The sequence below is a fragment of the Cupressus sempervirens genome, chromosome 6 (genome assembly GCF_028749045.1).
Source record: "Cupressus sempervirens isolate cs-2001-9-10 chromosome 6, ASM2874904v1, whole genome shotgun sequence".
NCBI classification, from domain to species: domain Eukaryota; kingdom Viridiplantae; phylum Streptophyta; class Pinopsida; order Cupressales; family Cupressaceae; genus Cupressus; species Cupressus sempervirens.
This window is the reverse complement of record NC_143123.1, coordinates 373,024,934-373,052,725: the sequence shown is the minus strand read 5'-3', so window position 1 is coordinate 373,052,725 and position 27,792 is coordinate 373,024,934.

Genomic DNA, 27,792 nt, shown 5'->3' with positions numbered 1-27,792 from the left:
GAAACCTTACTTTCCAATTTTACACTAACTTTTATAACTTTTCTAACATACTTATAACATTCTCATTTACTAATCTATCAATCTTCAAATAAAGTTGGAGGCTAGATTTATTTCAATTAAATCCATAAGTGAAACTAAACTTTATATAACACTATTATAAATCTAAATCCATATTATTGATACCAATACAATGTTCAATCTATCTAATCTTACAATCTATGATATAATGTACTTAATAATATAATAAATCTAAACTAACTTATATCAAATCAGAATAAAATAAAATAAACTAAACTATATTTAATATGAAACAACCATCACATAAACTTAAAACTAATCTAGACTACATTAGCATTAACTAACTATATGAATTCATGATTACAAGTACATGTTAAAATTTCACCCATCCTTTCTTTTCTTTCTTTTTTTATATACTAAATTTTAAAAGATAACAAACAATACTAACACAAGAGTAGCTAACATTTTAATTAAAACAAGTCTTTCTAAACTAACCTTAACATCTAAACTTACTAAACTAACACTAACTAACAACTTAAAAAAAAAACAAAACTGACTTACTATTCTAAAGCATAATTACCTATACTAACTTCCCACTAACCCCATCCTACGTGGCCACCTACCCACCAACCAACATCCAAACTAGCCCACATCCTACGGCCAAGTGGCTCACCTCATGCATGGGGCACTTCCCAAGGCATCGCACTATCCAATGTCTGCATAGTGCAAACTTGGTTTTTGCCCCCTCTCCTCATTGCATGATCCTACAGTAAGGAGGTAAGCGCTAGCAGGAGAAAGGAGTAGACCATTTGCCAGGTAAGGAATTTAATGAAAGACTTACTTTGCTCCCCCCCCCCCCAAACTCAACTCATCTAATCCCAACCATGGCCATATGCAAGGACAACATGCTGCCCAAGTCTGCACACTACAGACCCAATATCCACGTCACCTCCATCTTGCGTGACCTTCAACTAGGAGCATGCGCCTGGTAAGAGGTGGAATAAAGGGGGTTGGTAAAAAGGTCAGACTTTACAACCTTACTCCCCTCTTGACTGACATGACATGCCATAAGTGGCATGAGGAATTCATGCTGGCAGCGCTGTCCCATACTCCTCAAGGTGCGTGCGAGGTGGGCGAGCCAAGGTCAGCGCATGGAATTAGTGAAGTGAGGGTGGGCGATATGAAGGGGTTTAAATATGAATATATGCATTGTTCTAAGAGACTCCCTTGCTCTCCCCATGACATGACGTGTCATTAGTGGGATGCTTAACCACTGAACCCCTTGCCAGGCCTAGCCTAGATAGGAGGGTGGAAGAAAATATGGGGAATAGGGATATTAATTTAGTGGGTGCGATGGGGTTTTTTTTTATTAATTAAATAAATGGAATGATGACTAGGAAGGTACCCTGCCCCCTCAGTCCTTAAGAGTTAAATGCAAAGTTTTGTAGTTGAGATAAGTCAACCAAATATCCATTTAAATATTTTAAAGTTTCAAATGCATTTAATTTATATTCTTTTTTTAAAGAATTTATTATTGATTTTTATTGCAAACCAAAAAAATAATACAAAGAATATTCTCTGTGACTTAGGGGAAATTAAAATCTCTCCCATACATTTTTCAGAGGGCCTTTTTGACCTGGAGATGCACATTTTTCTCTTAAGAGGCTAATTTGGCTAAGTGTTGACATGTTTCCTTGTTAAGATTCTTTGATAAACAAGATGAGTTAAACATTCCTAGAGGCAATATGGAGTTATAATCTTCTAAATCAATTTGACACACAAGCATGCAAAGGAATATAATCCTCCTAATCAAAATTTATTTTATTCCTTATGAAGCTTACAAGGAATTATGATCTTATAATCAAAGTTCAAAAAGGTGATGAATTAATCCTTATCAAATTTAATTGTATCACTAGTGTAACTTAACAATGAAAGTGCTAGCTTGGTGATCACAATATAGGATTGATATTATAACATGTTAATGTTCAAAACATTGAATTGAAACTTCAATACATCCATTGCCTTTAATTATCATAATTGAAACTTAGAATTCCCAATTCAAGACATTGACTATCATTCTAATTTCTCACATATGTATGCCAAAGTTTGGAAACACATGAGAACATTGCAAGGAAAATTTCATAATCTTTTTCTTTCCTCTATTATTCATCCTGGTTCAAGGCTCCGTCGGGAAAGAACCAGTAAGAAAACTCGATGTCTTTGCCACTACATCAAATTCAATTACAACTTGCATAATATTACAATTCATTGAGTTTCTTCAAGGCTTGCACAAGAGAACTTCTATCAAATGTCTTCATTGTATCAAGGAAAAACTTGAAAGAGACAAGAATCAACATGGAGACAACAACACAAGGAGACAAGCAATTTAAACATGCATTCCCACCCGGTTGCAAAATAGGTCCAACAATGGACCAATATAGGGGAAAGGTGGATTTTCTCAATAGGAGAAGTCAATCACCATACCTTCACTTAGCCCTTTCGGGGCTAAAACTTCAAGAACTTCCATTCTTTCACAAGGCCCTTTCGAGGCTATATCCACAAGGATTTTTTTTCATTCTTTTCCACCTTCAAGAATTCTCAATAACAACAAGATATGGGATGACAAGTAGGGGCCCATACACCCTACCCTTTCTCCCTTCTCTCTCCATGAGAGGAGACTCTACACTATTGAGGTCCAACTAATGCCCTTTCCCCAAGCATGGTCACTTCTTCCCTATCCAAGGGTGAGTATTGCCAAACACATCCCCATGAAAATCTCACAAAAATAATCAACACACCAAGAAGGCATATGAATAACATCAAAAGAAAACAAGATAAAATCCCTCCCAAATCCACCCCCAACACACAACAAGAAATGCAAAACTACATAATGTCTCCAACATGATTCAAGGAAAATTTAAAATATGAACACACATGAAGAACCATTCATGGAGTGAAGAAATCCTACCTTCATAAAGAGTTATGGCAATGGTGGTTTGAGAAGAGCTTACCTTTCTTCCTTCAATCTTCAAGACTTCCTCCAAAACTAGAGGATTGGGTGACAAAACTAAACTCCCCCAAAAATGCCTCTAAGTATGGTCCTTGACTCCACTAAGCTTCAAGTAACTCAATATGGGGGTTTGGTCTCACTAACCCAAGTAAAGAGCAACCCCATTTTCGAAATCAGCCTATAATAGGCTTTTTAAGAGACCCTAAGAGTCAACCTAGGAGGCTAAAGGGTTGGAAAGTACCCCCACCCATACCCTTACCCATAGGGGTACTTAAATTTAATGTTTCTAAGCCTTTAAAGGCTTATTAGGAACAATTAAAAGTTAGGAGAATAGTAAGATCAAATTACAACCTTTAAAGAATTACAATATAAGGTTAGCACAAAATTAACAAGTAGTTTAGCTCTGCTTTTCCATTGAGTTGTCTCGGCTAATTTTCTTGCACACTCATTGCACACATCAATAGGTCCAAAACCACATGCATAATGTGAATTACATATTAGAGGAATTATATAAATTAAAGCATCCATTACTCAACAAATAATTGTTTATCTAATTCTACTCATATTTCTAACCTTTCGACTTGCATAACCAAATGTGTTAGTGTTGCATACATTTTCTTCATTGTTATGCATATTTATAAGCATTAAATGACAAAATCAAATAACTAAAGTAAACATCACACATCGTAAAAATAGCTTAACAATGTTCAATGTATCCAATAATGTTCTGACACAACAAGCATGAGTATCAAAATAACAATGTCGCATCGGTGCTAGGATGGGTTGGGGCGAGGCCTCACAATGAGGGTCTCTTAAATAGACTTTCCTGGAATTCATCAACGGTCAGGATTAAAGGTGAAGTTCAATCATCAAGGGAGATTTCCAAATTAAAGAGAGTTAACAGATTTAATTTGAGTAAAATAAGGAGTTAACTGATTCAATTTGAGTAGAAAAAGGAGTTAACTGATTTAACTCATTTTTGATCAATAGTGAATTGAAAATTTCCATTTTTGAATTGAAGAGAGATTTGGTTGAGATATTTAATTTAATAAAATGAGATATGCTCTCATAATTACTTTTTCTATTTAATTAAATAATCTTTAATTAATTAGAGACACTTTTCCTATTTAATTAAATAACTTCATTTAATTAATTAGGAAAGGCTTCTCAATTAATTAAATAACTTTGTTTAATTAATTAGAAGTAAATACTCCATTTAATTAAATAATTTCATTTAATTATTTCAAAATTCTTTTTGAAACTAGTCAACTCAAGTCAACTATGGTTAAATCTGGTCAACTTTTAGTCAAACTTGATCTTTGCGTATGTGAATATGAGCAAACGTGAGTATGAATTCCAGCAACAATTCGATGCAAATTCTCATTCAACATTTCAAAATGAAGAGATGAGAGTCTCTTAAATAGACTTTCTGTGAATTCATCAACGGTTGAGATCGATTTCAATCAACGGTCAGGATTAAAGGTTAAGTTCAGTCATAAAGGAAGATTTCCAAATTAAAGGGACTTAACCGATTTAATTTGAGTAAAATAAGCAGTTAACTGATTCAATTTGAGTAGAAAAAGGAGTTAACTGATTTAACTCATTTTTGATCAATAGTTAACTTGAAATTTCTCTTTTTGAACTGAAGAGAGATTTTGTTGAGATATTTAATATAATAAAATGAGATATGCTCTCATAATTACTTTTTCTATTTAACTAAATAATATTTAATTAATTAGAGAGACTTTTCTTATTTAATTAAATAACTTCATTTAATTAATTAGGAATGGCTTCTCATTTAATTAAATAACTTCGTTTAATTAATTAGAAGTAAGTACTCCATTTAATTAAATAATTTCGTTTAATTATTTCAAAATTCTTTTCGAAACTAGTCAACTCAAGTCAACCGTGGTTAAATCTGCTCAACTTTTGGTCAAACTTGATATTTGCATATATGAATATGAGCAAATGTGAGTATGAATTCTAGCAACAATTCGATGCAAATTCTCATTCAGCCTTTCAAAATGAAGAGATGAGGGTCTCTTAAATAGACTTTTCTTGAATTCATCAACGGTTAAGATCGATTTCAATCAATAGTCAGGATTAAAGGTGAAGTTCAGTCATAAAGGGAGATTTCCAAATTCAAGGGAGTTAACAGATTTAATTTGAATAAAATAAGAAGTTATCTTTTTCAATTTGAGTAGAAAAAGGAGTTAACTGATTTAACTCATTTTTGATCAATAGTGAATTGGAAATTTTCCTTTTTGAACTGAAAAGAGATTTTGTTGAGATATCTAATTTAATAAAATGAGATATGCTTTCATAATTACTTTTTCTATTTAACTAAATAATCTTTAATTAATTAGAGACAATTTTCTTATTTAATTAAATAACTTCATTTAATTAATTAGGAATGGCTTCTCATTTAATTAAATAACTTTTTTTAATTAATTAGAAGTAAGTACTCCATTTAAATAAATAATTTTGATTAATTATTTCAAAAAAATTTTTGTAACTAGTCAACTCAAGTCAACCGTGGCTAAATCTGGTCAACTTTTGGTCAAACTTGATCTTTGCGTATTTGAATATGAGCAAATGTGAGCATGAATTCCAGCAACAATTTGATGCAAATTATCATTCAACCTTTCAAAATGAAGAGATGAGGGTCTCTTAAATAGACTTTCCTAGAATTCATCAACGGTTGAGATCGATTTCAATCAACAGTTCGAATTAAAGGTGAAGTTCAGTTATAAATGGAGATTTTCAAATTCAATGGAGTTAACAGATTTAATTTGAGTAAAATAAGGAGTTAACTTATTCAATTTGATTAGAAAAAGGAGTTAACTGATTTAATTCATTTTTTTATCAATAGTGAACTAAAATTTTTCCTTTTTGAATTGAAGAGAGATTTTCTTGAGATATTTAATTTAATAAAATGAGATATGCTCTCATAATTACTTTTTCTATTTAACTAAATAATCTTTAATTAATTAGAGACACTTTTCTTATTTAATTAAATAACTTCATTTAATTAATTAGGAATGGATTCTCATTTAAATAAATAACTTTTTTTTAATTAATTAGAAGTAAGTGCTCATTTAATTAAATAATTTTGTTTCATTATTTCAAAAAAAAATTTGAAACTAGTCAACTCAAGTCAACCGTGGTTAAATCTGGTCAACTTTTGATCAAACTTGATCTTTGCGTATGTGAATATGAGCAAATATGAGTATGAATTCCAACAAAAATTCGATACAAATTCTCATTCAACCTTTAAAAATGAAGAGATGAGGGTATGTTAAATAGACTTTCCTAGAATTCATCAACGGTTGAGATCGATTTCAATCAACGGTCCGGATTAAAGGTGAAGTTCAGTCATAAAGGAAGATTTCCAAATTAAAGGGAGTTAATAGATTCAATTTGAGTAAAATAAGGAGTTAACTTATTCAATTTGAGTAGAAAAGGGAGTTAACTAATTTAACTCATTTTTTATCAATAGTGAACTGGAAATTTCTCTTTTTGAACTGAAGAGAGATTTTGTTGAGATATTTAATTTAATAAAATGAGATTTGTTCTCATAATTACTTTTTCTATTTAATTAAGCAATCTTTAATTAATTAGAGACACTTTTCTTATTTAATTAAAGAACTTCATTTAATTAATTAGGAATGGCTTCTCATTTAATTAAATAACTTAGTTTAATTAATTAGAAGTAAGTACCCCATTTAATTAAATAATTTTATTTAATTATTTCAAAATTATTTTCCAAACTAGTCAACTCAAGTCAACCGTGGTTAAATTTTGTCAACTTTTGGTCAAACTTGATCTTTGCGTATGTGAATATGAGCAAATGTGAGTATGAATTCAAGCAACAATTCGATGCAAATTCTCATTCAACCTTTCAAAATGAAGAGATGAGGGTCTCTTAAATAGATTTTTCTGAAATTCATCAACGGTTGAGATCGATTTCAATCAATGGTCAGGATTAAAGATGAAGTTCAGTCATAAAGGGAGATTTCCAAATTAAAAGGAGTTAACAGATTTAAGTTGAGTAAAATAAGGAGTTAACTGATTCAATTTGAGTAGAGAAAGGAGTTAACTGATTTAACTCATTTTTTATCAATAGTGAACTGAAAATTTCCCTTTTTGAACTGAAGAGAGATTTTGTTGAGATATTTAATTTAATAACATAAGATATGCTCTCATAATTACTTTTTCTATTTAATTAAATAATCTTTAATTAATTAGAGACACTTTTCTTATTTAATTAAATAACTTCATTTAATTAATTAGGAATGGCTTCTCATTTAATTAAATAACTTTGTTTAATTATTTAGAAGTAAGTACTCCATTTAATTAAATAATTTCATTTAATTATATCAAAATTCTTTTGAAAACTAGTCAACTCAAGTCAACCGTGGTTAAATCTGGTCAACTTTTGGTCAAATTTCATCTTTGCGTATGTGAATATGAGCAAATGTGAGTATGAATTCTAGGAACAATTCGATGCAAATTCTCATTCAACCTTTCAAAATGAAGAGATGAGGGTCTCCTAAATAGAATTTCTTGGAATTCATCAACGGTTGAGATCGATTTCAATCAATGGTCAGGATTAAAGGTGAAGTTCAGTCATAAAGTGAGATTTCCAAATTAAAGGGAGTTAATAGATTTAATTTGAGTAAAATAAGGAGTTAACTGATTCAATTTGAGTAGAAAAAGGAGTCAATAGATTTAACTCATTTTTTATCAATAGTGAACTGGAAATTTCCCTTTTTGAATTGAAGAGACATTTTGTTGAAATATTTAATTTAATAAAATGAAATATTCTCTCATAATTACTTTTTCTATTTAATTAAATAGTCTTTAATTAATTAAAGACACTTTTCTTATTTAATTAAATAACTTCATTTAATTAATTAGGAATGGCTTCTCATTTAATTAAATAACTTTGTTTAATTAATTAGAAGTAAGTACTCCATTTAATTAAATAATTTCGTTTAATTATTTCAAAAGTCTTTTCGAAACTAATCAACTCAAGTCTACCGTGGTTAAATCTGGTCAACTTTTGGTCAAACTTGATCTTTGCGTATGTGAATATGAGAAAATATGAGTATGAATTGCAGCAACAATTTGATGCAAATTCTCATTCAACCTTTCAAAATGAAGAGATGAGGGTTTCTTTAATTGTCTTTCCTGGAATTCATCAATGGTTGAGATCAATTTCAATCAACAGTCAGGATTAAAGGTGAAGTTCAGTCATAAAGGGAGATTTCCAAATTAAAGTGAGTTAACAGATTTAATTTGAGTAACATAAGGAGTTAACTGATTCAATTTGAGTAGAAAAAGGAGTTAGCTGATTTAACCCATTTTTTATCAATAGTGAACCGAAAATTTCCCTTTTTGAATTGACGAGAGATTGTGTTGAGATATTTAATGTAATAAAATTAGATATTCTCTCATAATTACTTTTTCTATTTAATTAAATAATTTTTAATTAATTAGAAACTCTTTTTTTATTTAATTAAATAACTTCATTTAATTAATTAGGAATGGCTTCTCATTTAATTAAATAACTTTGTTTAATTAATTAGAAGTATGTACTCCGTTTAATTAAATAATTTCGTTTAATTATTTCAAAATTCTTTTCGAAACTAGTCAACTCAAGTCAAGCGTGGTTAAATCTAGTCAACTTTTGGTCAAACTTGATCTTTTCATATGTGAATGTGAGCAAATGTGAGTATGAATTCCAGCAACAATTCGATGCAAATTCTCATTCAACCTTTCAAAATGAAGAAACGAGGGTCTCTTAAATAGACTTTTCTAGAATTCATGAATGGTTGAGATCGATTTCAATCAATGGTCAGGATTAAAGGTGAAGTTCAGTCATAAAGGGAGATTTCCAAATTAAATGGAGTTAACGTATCAGAGCCCAAGTTTCAACATTGGGAGCTCTGGGTATATTTGAATGCCACTTGTTAACTAGTTGAAGAAAATTAAAACTTTGAACTATCATGAGTAACTCTTTCGAACTGAAAACTTGAAACTAGGTGAAAATTCTTCAATACTTCAATACTTAGCTTTCTTAAGTGAAAATTCTACATAAACCTAAACATGGGTAAAACTGAAAAATTGAAACTTATTGCAAAACATGTATTATTCTATCTATGTTTTAAGGTAGTATGCCTTTGATTATTTTTGCAAGAATTAAGTTGCTCTTGTTTAGAATGTATTAAGGGATCTATTTTAGTTGTTAAAAGAGTGAATGTTGGATTGATATGGTTTTCGGTTTACCATTAAACTAGAATCATATTGCTCTAAGGGTGTTGTAATATCCTCACTGGAAACATGTTTCCCTCCAGAGGGAAAGGGTTTAATGGGACCCATATAGTGAGTATCTTAGTTTCTCATTCTTGTAGGCTTCCAGGAGTAAGCCTAATCTCAAAGGGGGTGGATGTAGATCCTGCCCCTGGTTCACATTTTGTTATCATTGCTAAACTCTTTTAGAACTAGTTTTATGTTGTTGGTTAGTAGCATTCTTTTGAGATTATCACATATTGTGCTATGGATTCAGTTTATTATGTGATGAGATTACTTAGATTCTACATTTCATGTATGTATGATGATTATTTTTAGTGTTCACAATTATTGATGATGATTATTACATTGCTTTCAATTATTAATGATGATTAGTAAGATGATTTATTATCATATGTGCTTTCTTATGGATACTTACCCCATACTTGCATGTGTATGGTGTGCGTGTTTTCCTTGCGTGTTTGCTTTTGTATGGCATTTCTAATGTGGTTAAGGAAGGGAGTCATAGTCACCTGCTAGTCAGGATTTACATGATGCACCACTTCTTACCATTGTCTATTTAGTTTAGTATATATTGTGTTTGTACATGCATAGTTTTTATGCAGGTTGCAGGTACCAGGTATCGACTTCCCTGAATTGCTAGGATGAGCGTACCGTATCACATTATCTGAATGATAAGAGAGGGGAGATAAATTCTCAAGTCCAAATCCCAACCCTTTGAGCCATTTGTCCTAATTGAAAAATTAGGACAAGTATCTGAGTTGAATACCCACCGAATGTGTCGGATGACATAATTCATGATTTTTAACCCTTTAGATTTATTTTGTATGATTTGTTCTATGATGGGTGTTCATATTTTATCTTGGAGGTCTATGGTGAATTTTTCATTAATTAAGTCTTAATAAATAGATTTAATTAATAAATTATTTATTTGAGAAAATTAATAAAATATTATGATCTTTGATATTTTGATTGTAATTAATTAAATGTGAATTATTGGGGAAAAGGAATTAAATAAAAGAAAACTAGAAGTTAAAATTAATAATAATTATAAAATAATAATAAAGTAATAAATAAAATAATAATAATAAAAGTTATAAAAATTAAAATGAAAGTTATAAAATTTAAATAAAAATTATTTAAAAATTGGAGTTATAAGCTTGCATGGGAATTAACATGTGTCAACAACACGAGGGTTAGTGCATCAATTAAGCACAAGGTGTCTACAATTCTATGACTCATCAAAAAGAATTGGAAAAGACCCATGCTTAGTTGGTGACACCTTTCAGCAGTTTCAAGAAGCATTCCAAAGGTTTCTTGAAGCTCTTGATATTCAGGCATTCATAGAAGCTTAAATGAAAAGCTTAATGGAAGCTACAAGCTTAATGGAAGCCTCAAGCTACAAACTAAAAAAAAAAAAGAAACTTCAAAGCTTACATGCATGGGAGAAGATTCATATGCTCATATATTCTCTACTTGCTTCTATGCTCCTTCTAGCTCTTCTAATCACTTGGAGGATTCGATCGGCTTGGATTCTTGGAAGAATTGCAAACGATGGAGAAGGAAGGGATTTTCTATGGACTTCTGAGGCATGGCAAATTAGCATCAGTGTCTAGGTGCACTAGTGATATTCTCATATCCCCTTTGCACTCTTTCTCTTCTTATCTTCATCATATCTGTTTTATGTGTCTGAATACTCTCTGTATTTGAAATTGGAATCTAGATATTTTATTTGGATGAGAAGAAAAAATAGAAAAACCCTAGTACCAAATGAGAAAGAAATTAGATTTTAATCGAGTTTGGGTTTGAATTTATATTAAATTAGAAAGACAAGATTTGGAATTAAAATAGAAATTTTATGGTGAAAATTCGAATGATTAGATGTAATCTTTCTATCAAATTATATTTTTAGATGCATATGAACAAACCCTTTTATGGTTAAATTTAGAGAACAATTATTTTAACTGGAAATTCTTAATTCATCACAAATTGTCTTGTCGCTGCCCCTTGGATAGATCTGAACTCAGTCATTCATAACTTTTTATTGGGATCAAATCTATTTGATCGCTCCAGTTAGAATTGGCGCAACTTGGCCCTCTCCAACATATTTAAATTTCAGCCCGATCCAACAGTTCATTAGGGAGATATGACCGTCGTACTGGGACTGTTTTATTCAAGGACAGATATTTTTCCATTTCCCATAACCAAGAGTTTTTTATGCTTAAACTTCACAAAAATAATAATATATCAAAGCATGGAATGAATTAAGATATTATTGCAATCTTCCCTTATTAGAATCTTATTAATATGCATTAGTTTTATATGGTTTATTATCTAATCTAATTAAATCAAATTTAATTAAGATTAGTTAATAGTAGAAGAAGTGTAATTAATTATTAGTCAATCTAAGTAAATGGATGAGAGAAAATTAAAAGAAAAGAGATACTAATGATTTAGTTGTTATTCATTGATTGTTTCGAATATCAATCATTATAATTGAATATTGAAATTATTAGTGAGTTATTATTTATTAATAATTGCTAAGTTTAACAAATTATTAATGAAAGATAGTATATATAAGTTTATATAATTATTAATTGATTCAATTAAGTTTAAACTAATTGAGATTAGTTAATAATCAAAGGATAGTATTAAGAATTTAGTTGAGATCAAATTAAGGGACAATGGAAATGAATTCATGTTATCATGAATGAAATTGTGATTAATGAAGTTGGTGATCATTATACTTAGAATCATCAAAGATTATTTTGGACAAATGATTACCTATTGATTATTGGTAAATCTTATCCGGAGAATGATTCTTAAGGAAGTTATATTTAATTTATTAGTGACATCATTGTTAGCAAAAATAATAAAGAATCTGTTATCGTAGATTTATTTTAACTTGTTATTAGTTATTAAACTATTACTAATCCTAATGTTAATGAAATGGAATATAGTTGATTGATAATTAGTTGAATCAAATGAGGATTAACTAAATGATTATCAATAATACGGGTTTGTCAAAGAAAAGTTAGTTTTCATTGATAGAATGGCGAAGGTGGTCATTATAGATTTATTAATAAGATTTCCAACATAGCTTGTTATTAACAAGTTATTGAACTATTAATATGAATATTTGGATTGTAGATGACTTTTTATGTAAAAACTTTTGTTAGTTATTAGTCAACTGGATTTGTAATTATTAATTGAATTAATTAGAGTTAATAAGATTTAATTAATAATCAAGTTATGTAATAGTGTTTTAATTGATATGCTAATATCGATTCCTCTAGCAAAGTTGTGAAGTATTTACATCAAAGTTGATAAGTCGTACTCTCATAACTTGAATAATGACTTTAGATATTTTAATAGTGAAGACTTAGTAATATATAATTGAGAATTATTAAAATGATAAAAGGTCATGAATTGTGAACCTATATTAATTGATTGATTTAATTGACCAAGTTATAATCTTCTTATTCAAAGACTAGTAATTGGTTCTTATAATGAAAAATGATCATTAAAAAGTTGAAAGGTTAATCAATTAGAATATGGATCATGGTTAAATATAAAGGAAAATTTAATTAAGGTCAATGATGATCAGTTTAGTGAATATTTATCCTTAAGTTATTCTTAGAATGTAATTCTTAATAATGGAAGGGTAATGCTATCGGGGAACAATTGGGTTGACTTGTTTGACATGTTTGTAATGTTGTGACATGGTTGACTCAACCATTTTGGAGTCTTCGATCAGTATGATTTTAAGATATTCTTGGTTGCTTGTTGAGAACCATTTATCTTGAGATATATTTTGGTTATTGAGAACCAATTGATACTTATGATTATCAGTGATGCCTTCAGTTGCCAATAGAGAACTGTTGTGGTCATGATTTTCTATGGATATTTTTTCAGATGCTCATGGAGATTTGATGATTCTTATCTTGGAGATTTGATGATTCTTATTATGGATATTTGATTTTTTATGCATATTTGATGATTTTATTATGGATTATCTTTTATGATTTTGAAATTTATGATTCTATGAGCTTAGGGTAGGTAATCTACTTGTAGTTTCGGGAAGTGGCTTGTAATGGGGGCCAGGGCCCTAAGTGGCTGCCAGGGTAACTCATTGTAAGTTTGGTTAATAAGTGATAACATTTACACACTAAATGGGGATTAAATGAACCTAAAAAGATAATTGTTTTTATGTTCTCGCCCATGCTTTGAGTGCTTGTACAGGCTAGGATGGGAGTAGTGAGAATTCATGGTTGCAACTGTACATTTCATAGTATGCCTCGTCAGTATGAGAGGATACTAGTGGCCGCATGAGATCAGTATGGACCTGTGGAGTTTAGCTAACTGCCAGGTTAACTTGTACGTGATAATTGCGATGACACTTTTCTGCTTGTAGAGTAGGTTTCCTACATGTCTTTGTTTGCTTCTCGAAATTAGATGTCAGTTTTGTGTGTGTTGGAACCTTTGAGTTAGTATACTTTTAAGATTCCTGAACTTTTTATGCTATGTGTATTGATATCCTGTTTGGGACTTGAGATTATCTCCTCAGCACGGTGGGAGTGGACCACTTAGGTTCCACGCGGTCGGGTGGTAGTGTATTTTCACTCTTATCATTTGAGATCTGTCCAAGACACCGTGGCTAGAGTATCCTTGGTTGGTATTGTAACGCCCCGCCAAGGGATCCAAAAGAATTAACCTAAACTTTTACTAAGTTTGCTAAACATTTTTTTTTTTAAAGTAAGAATGTATAACATACACATCAATCACATAGTAGCGGAAGCAATAACATGTAATTATCAAGAAACATACATAATAGGTTACATTCCTTAAGGATCCCAAGACGTTGAGTCACTTTTAAATTTAATTAATTGTAAGTCTAACAACTACCATATCCACATGAAAGAATAATAATAAAGTCCAATGTCCACAATATACATTTGTTTTGAATGCCTCTTGGAAAATTAATTTAGAATGCTCAATCATCCACTGTACATGTCACAAGGTATGAAAGGCTTAAAAGAATATACATATGTAAAAATAGGAATGCATCAACCTCCACAAATCCATGATACAAAGTACAGTAAAAATAAATGAAACCATTCACCATACATGATACATCCATACATCCATAATGATAAAACATCTATTATAAAATCTAACCATCCATTATGATAATCTAAGAACATAGTGAAGGTAAATGCCAACCAAGAAAGCTTCAGCCATAGTGACCACAGACGGATCTCAATGGTAAGAGTAAAAAGCACTACCACCTGACCACGTAGAACCTAAATGGTCCACTCCCACCATGCTGAGGAGATAGTCTCAAGTCCCAAACAAGGTATCAAAATACAAAACACAAGTACTCTCTAAGTCTGGAAAATCCTAAAAGTATACTAATTCAAAGGTTCCAACATAGATAGACATCTAGACCCAAAGGCACACAAAGACACATAGAAAACCTACTATGTAAGTGGGAAAGTGTCATCACATGAATCACATTGGAAGTTACTCGAGCAATCCCTCAGGAATCTTGGGTCCCCAATAATCTTGCAGCCATTAGTATCCTCTCGTACTGATGAGGCATACTACGGAATGCAAGGTCGTAACCAAGCGTTCTCTCTACCCCATCCTAGTCTGTACTAGCACTCAAGGCATGAGAGAGAACATACAATTATCTTATTAGGTTCATTTAAGTTAGTATTTAGGTGAGATGTTTTCACTTATTAAAACAAACAACTTACAATGAGTCATCCCTAGAGCCACTTCGGGTCTCCCGTCTCTCATTGCAAGCCACTTCCTGACACTACACATAGATAACCTACCCTAGGCTCATGAAATCACAATCAAAGAATCATAATAAAATCACCTCAGTCCTATACAAGTGACTGAAAACATCATAAATATAATCCACAATAATCACATCAGTTCTCCACGAGCAACTGATAAGCATCAAATAATAATCATGATGATCACAACAGTTCTCTATCAGCAACTGAAGGCATCAATGATAAATCACAATATCCAATGGTTCTCCAACGAGCAACCAGAAAGTATCCCAATAGTAAATCACAATACTGATCGAAGACTCCAAAATGGTCAAGTCAAAACATGTCACAACATGACATCATCAAGAGCAACCATCTAAAACATCTCAGTCCTCTCAAAGCGACTGGAAGGCAAATCAAATATAACTGATCAAGACTCGAAAATGGTTAAGTCAGGTTTTGTCATAAACATACACCTCAGCTTTGCACAAGGAAACTGGAAAGCAATGACACACAGTAAATACATCCATCATAGAGTATACTCAACACATCACCGTGGTTGGGTTTAGAAAGATCGAGACCAAATCATCATAGCTTCACAATCATACAACACCCGAGCCTCTGGTAAACATCCTAAACTGGTCAACACTCTAAGACAACCCCAAAATCCCCAAAGCATATATAGTACAAACAAAATAGTATAGTTTCATTTTTTTTTTGGTTTATTTTTGAAATCACATAGTTAAATTATATATGGGGTTTCAGTTTTCATTATCAGTATAAATTTTCAAGTAGATAAGAATCACAATTTTACCCTAGCAATTAAACTCATTCTTGTTTATAAAATTATATCATTAATTAACTTAATTAATTATTAACTAAATCTTTAAATTAAACCTTTTTTTAATAAATATTATAAAACTTATTATTAAAAATCATACTAAATAGTAATAAAGTTAATATTTATTAACATATATTAATATAAACTATAAATAATATTTAAAAATATATAAAATTATTATTAAATAATAATAAATTTTAAACAATTATAATATAATAAAAAAACAAAACACATTGCATATACATTAAAGCCGATGGCTTTTATAGCCATGCAGACTCCTTACAAAAAGGGCCGCTAGCATTATTATCGCCTGCGGTATACGTAGGTACCCTGCGAATACTGTAGGTACGCAGGTAGTACGTCCGTCGTCAGATGGTGGGTGGATATAAATTAAAATTTTATTTTAATTATTTTTGTTTTAATATAAACAAACTTTTTCCAAACCCCCCCCCCCCCATAATTTTTATTTATTTATTTATTTTTTTAAATATAAATATATATTATTATTCTTTGTATATGAATTCATTTATAATAAAACATCCTCCTTCCATTTAAATGATTATATATTTAAAGACTCCATTAATATTAAAATTTAATTCATTTATTAAAAATTCTTTTTAATAAAATTTTAAAAATAAACAAAGCTTTCCTTCTTATTCATAATTTATTTTATTATAATTTTGTAACTTACAAAATTTAATAAAACAAATATACTGAAAAATATTTATTTATTATTATTATTTTTAATTCGAACCCTTCTCAAAATTTAATCCTACTTTCTTTAATCTAGGAAAACAAGGGTCTCTGATTACTTTTCTATTTCCCACGTATACAAAATTTTATGACAAGCATTTAATAATTACAACATTGAAATATTTAAGCTTTTATCATCAAAAATTCAGATTTACAATCCAAGACACAAAGAAGACAAGAAAGGATTTTTGCATAATTAATCAGTAATCAAAACACAAGACCCTACTTGATCCTGATGCTAATACGAAATCTTCCAAAAACTGTGAGAGAATTCGCTCTTCTTCAATATCTTTCCTCTGAAAATCTTTCCTAAAATTCTCCTTCTGAAATTCACTTCCAAAAATTGTCTCCCAAAATTCTTGTCTCCCAAAATTCCCAATCCAAATTTGTGTCCCCCAAACATGAACCCCAAAATTGTGATAAGGAGTTTTCTCCTCAAATCGGGGCACTAATTGTGCGTTCACCTGAGAGGACTCCTTGTTCACAAGACTCAAACTCTTAATTAACTTTTATTAATCTTTGCTTAATCTTTTAATGCACCTTAAATGAATTATTAAATAATTTTATTTAATATTCCACTTGACTTCTATTTTTAATCTTTATTACTTTTAATTGCGTGCGCCCTTTATGAAATTAAAATAACATTATTATTTCCACTTATTTTATCTTTTAATTTATTTCTTTTATTTTCAACTCAAGCTCACATCATGCAATCTAGAAACTTTAATAATTTAATATCTTTCAACTTTTAATTTATTTTAGAAACTTAATTGATAAAATATTTAACTAATTTAAATAACAATAATATTTAGCATTTATTTAAAAATGAACTCTAAATATATTATTATTAAATTAAATAAATATTATCATGTTCTAAATTTATCTTTAAAATTTAATATCCAAATTTTAATTCTTTTATTTAATTAATTTCTTAATTAATTAAATATAATTAAATATTAAAATATCATAATAATTTTCTATTAAATTAAATCATTAATTAATCTCTTTAATTAGACTTAATTAATAGAAAATACATGAAAGACTCATAAAGCAACATACAAAAACTCATCATAGAAAAATACATACTAAATTAAACAAAAAAGGTTATAATCACGAAATAACATCATTTGATGCATTCGGAGGGTACTTAACTCAGATACTTGTCCTAATTATCAATTAGGACAAAGAAATTAATTAAATATAATTAAATATTAAAATATCATAATAATTTTCTATTAAATTAAATCATTAATTAATCTCTTTAATTAGACTTAATTAATAGAAAATACATGAAAGACTCATAAAGCAACATACAAAAACTCATCATAGAAAAATACATAGTAAATTAAACATAAAAGATTATAATCACGAAATAACATCATTTGATGCATTCGGAGGGTACTTAACTTAGATACTTGTCCTAATTATCAATTAGGACAATTGGCTAAAGGGTTTAGGAATTGGAATTAAGAGTTTATCTCCCCTCTCTTACCATTGAGATAATGCGATAGGGTACGCTCATCTTGGCAATTCAGGGAAGTTGATACCCGGTACCTGCAACTTGCTTAAAATCCATGCATGTACAAAAACAATATTCTAAGCTAAACAAACAATGGCAGGAAGTGGTGCATCGTGTAGATCTCGACTAGCAGGTGACTACGACTCCCTTCCTTAACCACATCAGAAACACCATACATAAAGAAAACAAACACGCACACCATACACATGCAGTATGGGGTAAGTATCCATAAGAAAGCGCATGTGATAATAAACTATCTAACTAATCATCATCAATAACTGAAAACATTGAATAATTATCATACATACATGAAATATAGAGTACCAAGTAATCTCATCATATAATAAACTAAGTGTAAAATAACATCTGATAATCTCTAAAATAATAATACTAATCATCAAACATAAAATTGGCCTAAAAGAGTTTGGCAAAGATAACTGAAATGCGACTTAGGGGTAGGCACTACAGGTATTTATTCTTCATTATGTTCTTGAAGCATTATGATAGATAATATACCTTATGATGGATGTATTTACTGGTATGTTTCTTATATTGATGATTTGCTTTACTTTGCATATGTTAGTTGATGATTTATTATGCTTTACTTTGCATGTTAGTAGGATGTTTTAGGAGTGACATTCCTACTATGTTAATACCGATGATCTCTTCAGTGCTTTGGAATGTTACGCACAGAGGGATGACTAGGATCCACGATGGTCTAATGATGCTATTTATGGTTGGGAGGAACCGTGCACTTAGTTATTTATGTTTGTGATATATGGCTATCTTTTGTGATGAATATTTATATCTTTTGTGATGATGTATCATGTATGATATGTGGTTTCATTTATGTTATTGCATCATGGATTAATATTTGATGATGATGATGTACTGTATTTACTTGGATGTTTATTCTTTTAAGCTTTTCATACCCTGTGATATATACAGTGGATGATTGAGCTAAACTAAAATATAATTACAAAAGGACACTTGTATATTGTTTAAGTACATTAGATATATCATTGTTATTTCATAAGGATGGGATGTTAGATGAATAGTTAATTTACATGTGATACAACGTTAAGGGATCTTTAAAGAATGTAACCTGTTATGTATATATGTTATGTTTATTTTCTTTTGAATTGTTCCTATTGCTTCCACAAATGTTATGAATGGTTTTATCTTTCATGTTTAAAAAAAAAAATTGTTCCGCAAACTTAGTAAAATTCTTTGGATCCCTTGGTGGGGCTTTACATAATGGATTTAATTTGAGTAAAATCAGAAGTTAATTGATTCAATTTGAGTAGAAAAAGGAGTTAACTGATTTAACTCATTTTTGATCAATAGTGAACTGGAAATTTCCCTTTTTGAACTGAAGAAAGATTTTGTTGAGATATTTAATTTCATAAAATGAGATATGCTCTTATAATTACTTTTTCTATTTAATTAAATAATCTTTAATTAATTAGAGACACTTTTCTTATTTATATAAATAACTTTATTTAATTAATTAGGAACGGCTTCTCATTTAATTAAATAACTTTGTTTAATTAATTAGAATTAAGTAATCCATTTAATTATATAATTTTGTGTAATTGTTTCAATTTTTTTTTCGAAACTAGTCAACTCAAATCAACCGTGGTTAAATCTGGTCAACTTTTGGTCAAACTTGATCTTTGCGTATGTGAATATGAGAAAATGTGAGTATGAATTTCATTAACAATTCGATGCAAATTCTCATTCAACCTTTCAAAATGAAGAGATGAGGGTCTCTAAAATAGACTTTCCTAAAATTCATCAACGGTTGAGATCAATTTCAATCAACGGTCAGGATTAAAGGTGAAGTTCAGTCATAAATGGAGATTTCCAAATTAAAGGGAGTTAACGGATTTAATTTGAGTAAAATAAAGAGTTAACCGATTCAATTTCAGTAGAAAAATGAGTTAATTGATTTAACTCATTTTTATTCAATAGTGAACTGGAAATTTCCCTTTTTCAAATGAAGAGAGATTTTGTTGAGATATTTATTTTAATAAAATGAGATATGCTCTCATAATTACTTTTTCTATTTAATTAAATAATCTTTAATTAATTAGAGACAAATTTTTTATTTAATTAAATAACTTCATTTAATTAATTAGGAATGGCTTCTCATTTAATTAAATAACTTTGTTTAATTAATTAGAAGTAAGCACTCCATTTAATTAAATAATTTTGTTTAATTGTTTCAAATTTTTTTTCGAAACTAGTCAACTCAAGTAAACCGTGGTTAAATCTGGTCAACTTTTGGTCAAACTTGATCTTTGCGTATGTGAATATGAGCAAATGTGAGTATGAGTTCCAGAAACAATTCGATGCGAGTTCTCATTCAACCTTTCAAAATGAAGAGATGAGGGTCTTTTAAATAGACTTTCTTGGAATTCATCAATGGTTGAGATCGATTTCAATGAACGGTCAGGATTAAAGGTGAAGTTCAGTCATAAAGAGAGATTTCAAAATTAAAAAGAGTTAACAGATTTAATTTGAGTAAAATAAGGAGTTAACTGATTCAATTTGAGTAGAAAAAGGAGTTAACTGATTTAACTCATTTTTTATCAATACTGAACTGAAAATTTTCCTTTTTTGAACTGAAGAGAGATTTTGTTGAGATATTTAATTTAACAAAATGAGATATGCTCTCATAATTACTTTTTCTATTTAATTAAATAATTTTTAATTAATTAGAGACACTTTTCTTATTTAATTAAATAACTTCATTTAATTAGTTAGGAATGGCTTCTCATTTAATCAAATAACTTTGTTTAATTAATTAGAAGTAAGTACTTCATTTAATTAAATAATTTCATTTAATTATTTCAAATTCTTTTCGAAACTAGTCAACTCAAGTGAACCGTGGTTAAATCAGGTCAACTTTTGGTCAAACTTGATCTTTCTATATGTGAATATGAGCAAATGTGAGTAAGAATTAGAGCAACAATTCGATGCAAATTCTCATTCAACCTTTCAAAATGAAGAGATGAGGGTCTCTTAAATAGACTTTCCTGGAATTCATCAACGGTTGAGATCGATTTCAATCAACGGTCAGGATTAAAGGTGAAGTTCAGTCATAAAGAGAGATTTCCAAATGAAAGGGAGTTAAAAGATTTAATTTGAGTAAAATAAGGAGTTAACTGATTCAATTTGAGTAAAAAAAATGAGTTAACTGATTTAACTCATTTTTGATCAATAGTGAACTAGAAATTTCCTTTTTTGAATTGAAGAGAGATTTTGTTGAGATATTTAATTTAATAAAATGAGATATGCTCTCATAATTACTTTTTCTATTTAATTAAATAATGTTTAATTAATTAGAGACACTTTTCTTATTTAATTAAATAACTTCATTTAATTAATTAGGAATGGGTTCTCATTTAATTAAATAACTTTGTTTAATTAATTAGAAGTACTCCATTTAATTAAATAATTTCATTTAATTATTTTAAATTTTTTTTCAAAACTAGTCAACTCAAGTCAACTGTGGTTAAATTTGGTCAACTTTTGGCAAAATTTGATCTCTACGTATGTGAATATGAACAAATGTGAGTATGAATTCCAGCAACAATTCGATGCGAATTCTCATTCAACCTTTCAAAATGAAGAGATGAGGGTCTTTTAAATAGACTTTCCTTAAATTCATCAATGGTTGAGATCGATTTCAATCAGCGGTAATGATTAAAGGTGAAGTTCAGTCATAAAGCGAGATTTCCAAATTAAACGGAGTTAACATATTTAATTTGAGTAAAATAAGGAGTTTACTGATTCAATTTGAGTAGAAAAAGGAGTTAACTAATTTAACTCATTTATTATAAATAGTAAACTGAAATTTCCCTTTTTGAACTGAAGAGAGATTTTTTTGAGATATTTAATTTAATAAAATGAGATATGCTCTCATAATTACTTTTTCTATTTAATTAAATAATTTTTAATTAATTAGAGACACTTTTCTTATTTAATTAAATAACTTGATTTAATTAATTAGGAATGGCTTCTCATTTAATTAAATAACTTTATTTAATTAATTAGAAGTAAGTATTCCATTTAATTAAATAATTTCTTTTAATTATTTCAAATTTCTTTTTGAAAGTAGTAAACTCAAGTCAACCGTAGTTAAATCTCGTCAACTTTTGGTTAAACTTGATCTCTGCGTATGTGAATATGTGCAAATGTGGGTATGGATTCCAGCAACAATTCGATGCAAATTCTCATTCAACCTTTCAAAATGAAGAGATGAGGGTCTCTTAAATAGACTTTCTTGGAATTCATCAACGGTTGAGATCGATTTCAATCAGTGGTCAGGATTAAATGTGAAGTTCAGTCATAAAGGGAGATTTCCAAATTAAAGGGAGTTAATAGATTTAATTTGAGTAAAATAAGGAGTTAACTGATTCAATTTGAGTAGAAAAAGGAATTAACTGATTTAACTCATTTTTGATCAATAGTGAACTGGAAATTTCCCTTTTTGAACTGAAGAGAGATTTTGTTGAGATATTTAATTTAATAAAATGACATATGCTCTCATAATTGCTTTTTCTATTTAATTAAATAATCTTTAATTAATTAGAGACACTTTTCTTATTTAATTAAATAACTTGATTTAATTAGTTAGGAATGGCTTGTTATTTAATTAAATAACTTTGTTTAATTAATTAGAAGTAAGTACTCCATTTAATTAAATAATTTCATTTAATTATTTCAAAATTCTTTTCGAAACTAATCAACTCAAGTCAACTGTGGTTCAATCTGGTCAACTTTTGGTCAAACTTTATCTTTGCGTATGTGAATATGAGCAAATATGAGTATGAATTCCAGCAACAATTCGATGCAAATTCTCATTCAACCTTTCAAAATGAAGAGATGAGGGTCTCTTAAATAGACTTTCCTGGAATTCATCAACGGTTGAGATCGATTTCAATCAACGGTCAGTATTAAAGGTGAAGTTCAGTCATAAAGGGAGATTTCCAAATTAAAAGGAGTTAACAGATTTAATTTGAGTAAAATAAGCAGTTAACTGATTCAATTTGAGTAGAAAAAGGAGTTAACTGATTTAACTTATTTTTTATCAATAGTGAACTGAAAATTTCCCTTTTTGAACTAAAGGGAGATTTTGTTTAAGATATTTGATTTAATAAAATGAGATATGCTCTCATAATTACTTTTTCTATTTAAATAAAATAATCTTTAATTAATTCGAGGCACTTTTCTTATTTGATTAAATAACTTCATTTAATTAATTATGAATGGCTTCTCATTTAATTAAATAACTTTTTTTAATTAATTAGAAGTAAGTACTCCATTTAATTAAATAATTTCGTTTAATTATTTCAAAATTCTTTTCGAAACTAGTCAACTCAAGTCAACCGTGGTTAAATCTGGTCAACTTTTGGTCAAATTTGATCTTTGCATATGTGAATATGAGGAAATACGAGTATGAATTCGAGCAACAATTCGATGCAAATTCTCATTCAACCTTTCAAAATGAGGAGATGAGGGTCTCTTAAATAGACTTTCTTGGAATGCATCAACGGTTGAGATCGATTTTAATCAACGGTCAGTATTAAAGTTGAAGTTCAGTCATAAAGGGAGATTTTCAAATTAAAGGGAGTTAACAGATTTAATTTCAGTAAAATAAGGAGTTAATTGATTCAATTTGAGTACAAAAATGAGTTAACTGATTTAACTCGTTTGTAATAAATAGTGAACTAGAAATTTCCCTTTTTGAACTAAAGAGAGATTTTGTTGACATATTTAATTTAATAAAATGTGATATGCTCTCATAATTACTTTTTCTATTTAATTAAATAATCTTTAATTAATTAGAGACACTTTTTTTATTTAATTAAATAACTTCATTTAATTAATTAGGAATGACTTTCCATTTAATTAAATAACTTTGTTTAATTAGTTAGAAGTAAGTACTTAATTTAATTAAATAATTTTGTTTAATTATTTCAAAATTCTTTTCGAAACCAGTCAACTCAAGTCAACCGTAGCTAAATTTGGTCAACTTTTGGTCAAACTTTATCTTTGCATATGTGAATATGAGCAAATGTGAGTATGAATTCCATCAACAATTCAATGCAAATTCTCATTCAACCTTTCAAAATGTAGAGATGACAGTCTCTTAAGTAGACTTTACTGGAATTCATCAACGGTTGAGATCGATTTCAATCAACGGTCAGGATTAAATGTGAAGTTCAGTCATAAAGGAAGATTTCCAAATTAAAGGGAGTTAATGGATTTAATTTGAGTAAAATAAGGAGTTAACAGATTCAATTTGAGTAAAAAAAGGAGTTAACTGATTTAACTCATTTTTGATTAATAGTGAATTGGAAATTTCACTTTTTGAACTGAAGAGAGATTTTGTTGAGATATTTAATTTAATAAAATGAGATACGCTCTCATAATTACTTTTTCTATTTTATGAAATTATCTTTAACTAATTAGAGACACTTTTCTTATTTAATTAAATAACTTCATTTAATTAATTAAGAATGGCTTCTCATTTAATTAAATAACTTTGTTTAATTAATTAGAAGTAAGTACTCCATTTAATTAAATAATTTCGATTAATTATTTAAAAATTCTTTTCGAAAGTAGTCAACTCAAGTCAACCGTGATTAAATCTAGTCAACATTTCGTCAAACTTGATCTTTGCATATGTGAATATGAGCAAATGTGAGTATGAATTCCAGCAACAATTCGATGCAAATTCTCATTCAACCTTTCAAAATAAAGAGATGAGGGTCTCTTAAATAGACTTTATTGGAATTCATCAACAGTTGAGATCAATTTCAATCAGCGGTCAGGATTAAAGGTGAAGTTCAGTCATAAAGGGAGATTTCCAAATTAAAGGGAGTTAATAGATTTAATTTGAGTAAAATAAGGAGTTAAATGATTCAATTTGAGTAGAAAAAGGAGTTAACTGATTTAACTCATTTTTGATCAATAGTGAACTGGAAATTTTCCTTTTTGAACTGAAAACAGAGATTTTGTTGAGATATTTAATTTACTAAAATGAGATATGCTCTCTTAATTACTTTTTCTATTTAGTTAAATAATGTTTAATTAATTAGAGACACTTTTCTCATTTAATTATATAACTTCAATAACTTTGTTTAATTAATTAGAAGTAAGTACTCTATTTAATTAAATAATTTTGTTTAATTATTTCAAATTTGTTTTTGAAACTAGTCAACTCAAGTCAACCGTGGTTAAATTTGGTCAACTTTTGGTCAAACCTGATCTCTGCGTATGTGAATATGAGCAAATGTGAGTATAAATTCCAGCAACAATTCGATGCAAATTCTCATTCAACCTTTCAAAATGAAGAGACAAGGGTCTCTTAAATAGACTTTTCTGGAATTCATCAATGGTTGTGATCGATTTCAATCAGCGGTCAGGATTGAAGGTGAAGTTCAGTCATAAAGGGAGATTTCCAAATTAAAAGGAGTTAACAGATTTAATTTGAGTAAAATAAGGAGTTAACTGATTCAATTTGAGTAGAAAAAGAAGTTAACTAATTTAAATCATTTTTGATCAATAGTGAACTGGAAATTTCTCTTTTTGAACTGAAGAGAGATTTTGTTGACATATTTAATTTAATAAAATCAGATATGCTCTCATAATTACTTTTTCTATATAACTAAGTAATATTTCATTAATTAGATACACTTTTATTATTTAATTAAATAATTACATTTAATTAATTAGAAATGGCTTCTCATTTAATTAAATAACTTTGTTTAATTAATTAAAAGTAAGTACTCGATTTAGTTAAATAATTTTGTTTAATTATTTCAAAATTCTTTTCGAAACTAGTCAACTCAAGTCAACCGTGGTTAAATCTGGTCATCTTTTGGTCAAACTTGATTTCTGCATATGTGAATATAAGAAAATGTGAGTATGAATTCCAGCAACAATTTGATGCAAATTCTCATTCAGCCTTTCAAAATGAAGAGATGAGGGTCTCTTAAGTAGACTTTCCTAGAATTCGTCAACGGTTCAGATTGATTTCAATCAACGGTCAGGATTAAAGGTGAAGTTCAATCATAAAGGGAGATTTCCAAATTAAAGGGAGTTAACCAATTTAATTTGAGTAAAATAAGGAGTTAACTGATTCAATTTGAGTAGAAAAAGGAGTTACCTGATTTAACTCATTTTTTATCAATAGTGAATTGAAAATTTCCCTTTTTGTACTGAAGAGACATTTTGTTGAGATATTTAATTTAATAAAATGAGATATGCTCACATAATTACTTTTTCTATTTAACTAAATAATCTTTAATTAATTAGAGACACTTTTCTTATTTAATTAAATAACTTCATTTAATTAATTAGGAATGGCTTCTCATTTAATTAAATAACTTTGTTTAATTAATTAGAAGTAAGTACTCCATTTAATTAAATAATTTTATTTTATTATTTTAAAATTATTTTCAAAACTAGTCAACACAAGTCAACAGTGGTTAAATTTGGTCAACTTTTGGTCAAACTTGATCTTTGCGTATGTGAATATGAGCAAATGTGAGTATGAATTCGAGCAACAATTCGATGCAAATTCTCATTCAACCTTTCAAAATGAAGAGATGAGGGTCTCTTAAATAGACTTTTCTAAAATTCATCAACGGTTGAGATCGATTTCAATCAGCGGTCAAGATTAAAGGTGAAGTTTAGTTATAAAGGGAGATTTCCAAATTAAAGGGAGTTAACAGATTTAATTTGAGTAAAATAAGGAGTTAACTGATTCAATTTGAGTAGAAAAAAGAGTTAACTAATTTAACTCATTTTTGTTCAATAGTGAACTGGAAATTTTTCTTTTTGAACTGAAGAGAGATTTTGATGAGAAATTTAATTTAATAAAATGAGATATGCTCTCATAATTACTTTTTCTATTTAATTAATTAATATTTAACCAATTAGAGACACTTTTGTTATTTAATTAAATAATTTCATTTAATTATTTAGGAATGGCTTCTCATTTAATTAAATAACTTTGTTTAATCAATTTGAAGTAAGTACTCCATTTAATTAAATAATTTTGTTTAATTATTTCAAAATTCTTTTCGAAAGTAGCCAACTCAAGTCAACTGTGGTTAAATCTGGTCAACTTTTGGTCAAACTTGATCTCTGCGTATGTGAATATGAGCAAATGTGAGTATGGATTCCAGCAACAATTCGATGCAAATTCTCATTCAACCTTTCAAAATGAAGAGATGAGGGTCTCTTAAATAGACTTTCTTGAAATTCATCAACGGTTGAGATCGATTTCAATCAGTGGTCAGGATCAAATGTTAAGTTCAGTCATAAAAGGAGATTTCCAAATTAAAGGGAGTTAATAGATTTAATTTGAGTAAAATAAGGAGTTAACTGATTCAATTTGAGTAGAAAAAGGAATTAACTCATTTAACTCATTTTTTATCAATAGTGAACTGAAAATTTCCCTTTTTGAACTGAAGAGAGATTTTGTTGGGATATTTAATTTCATAAAATGAGATATGCTCTCATAATTACTTTT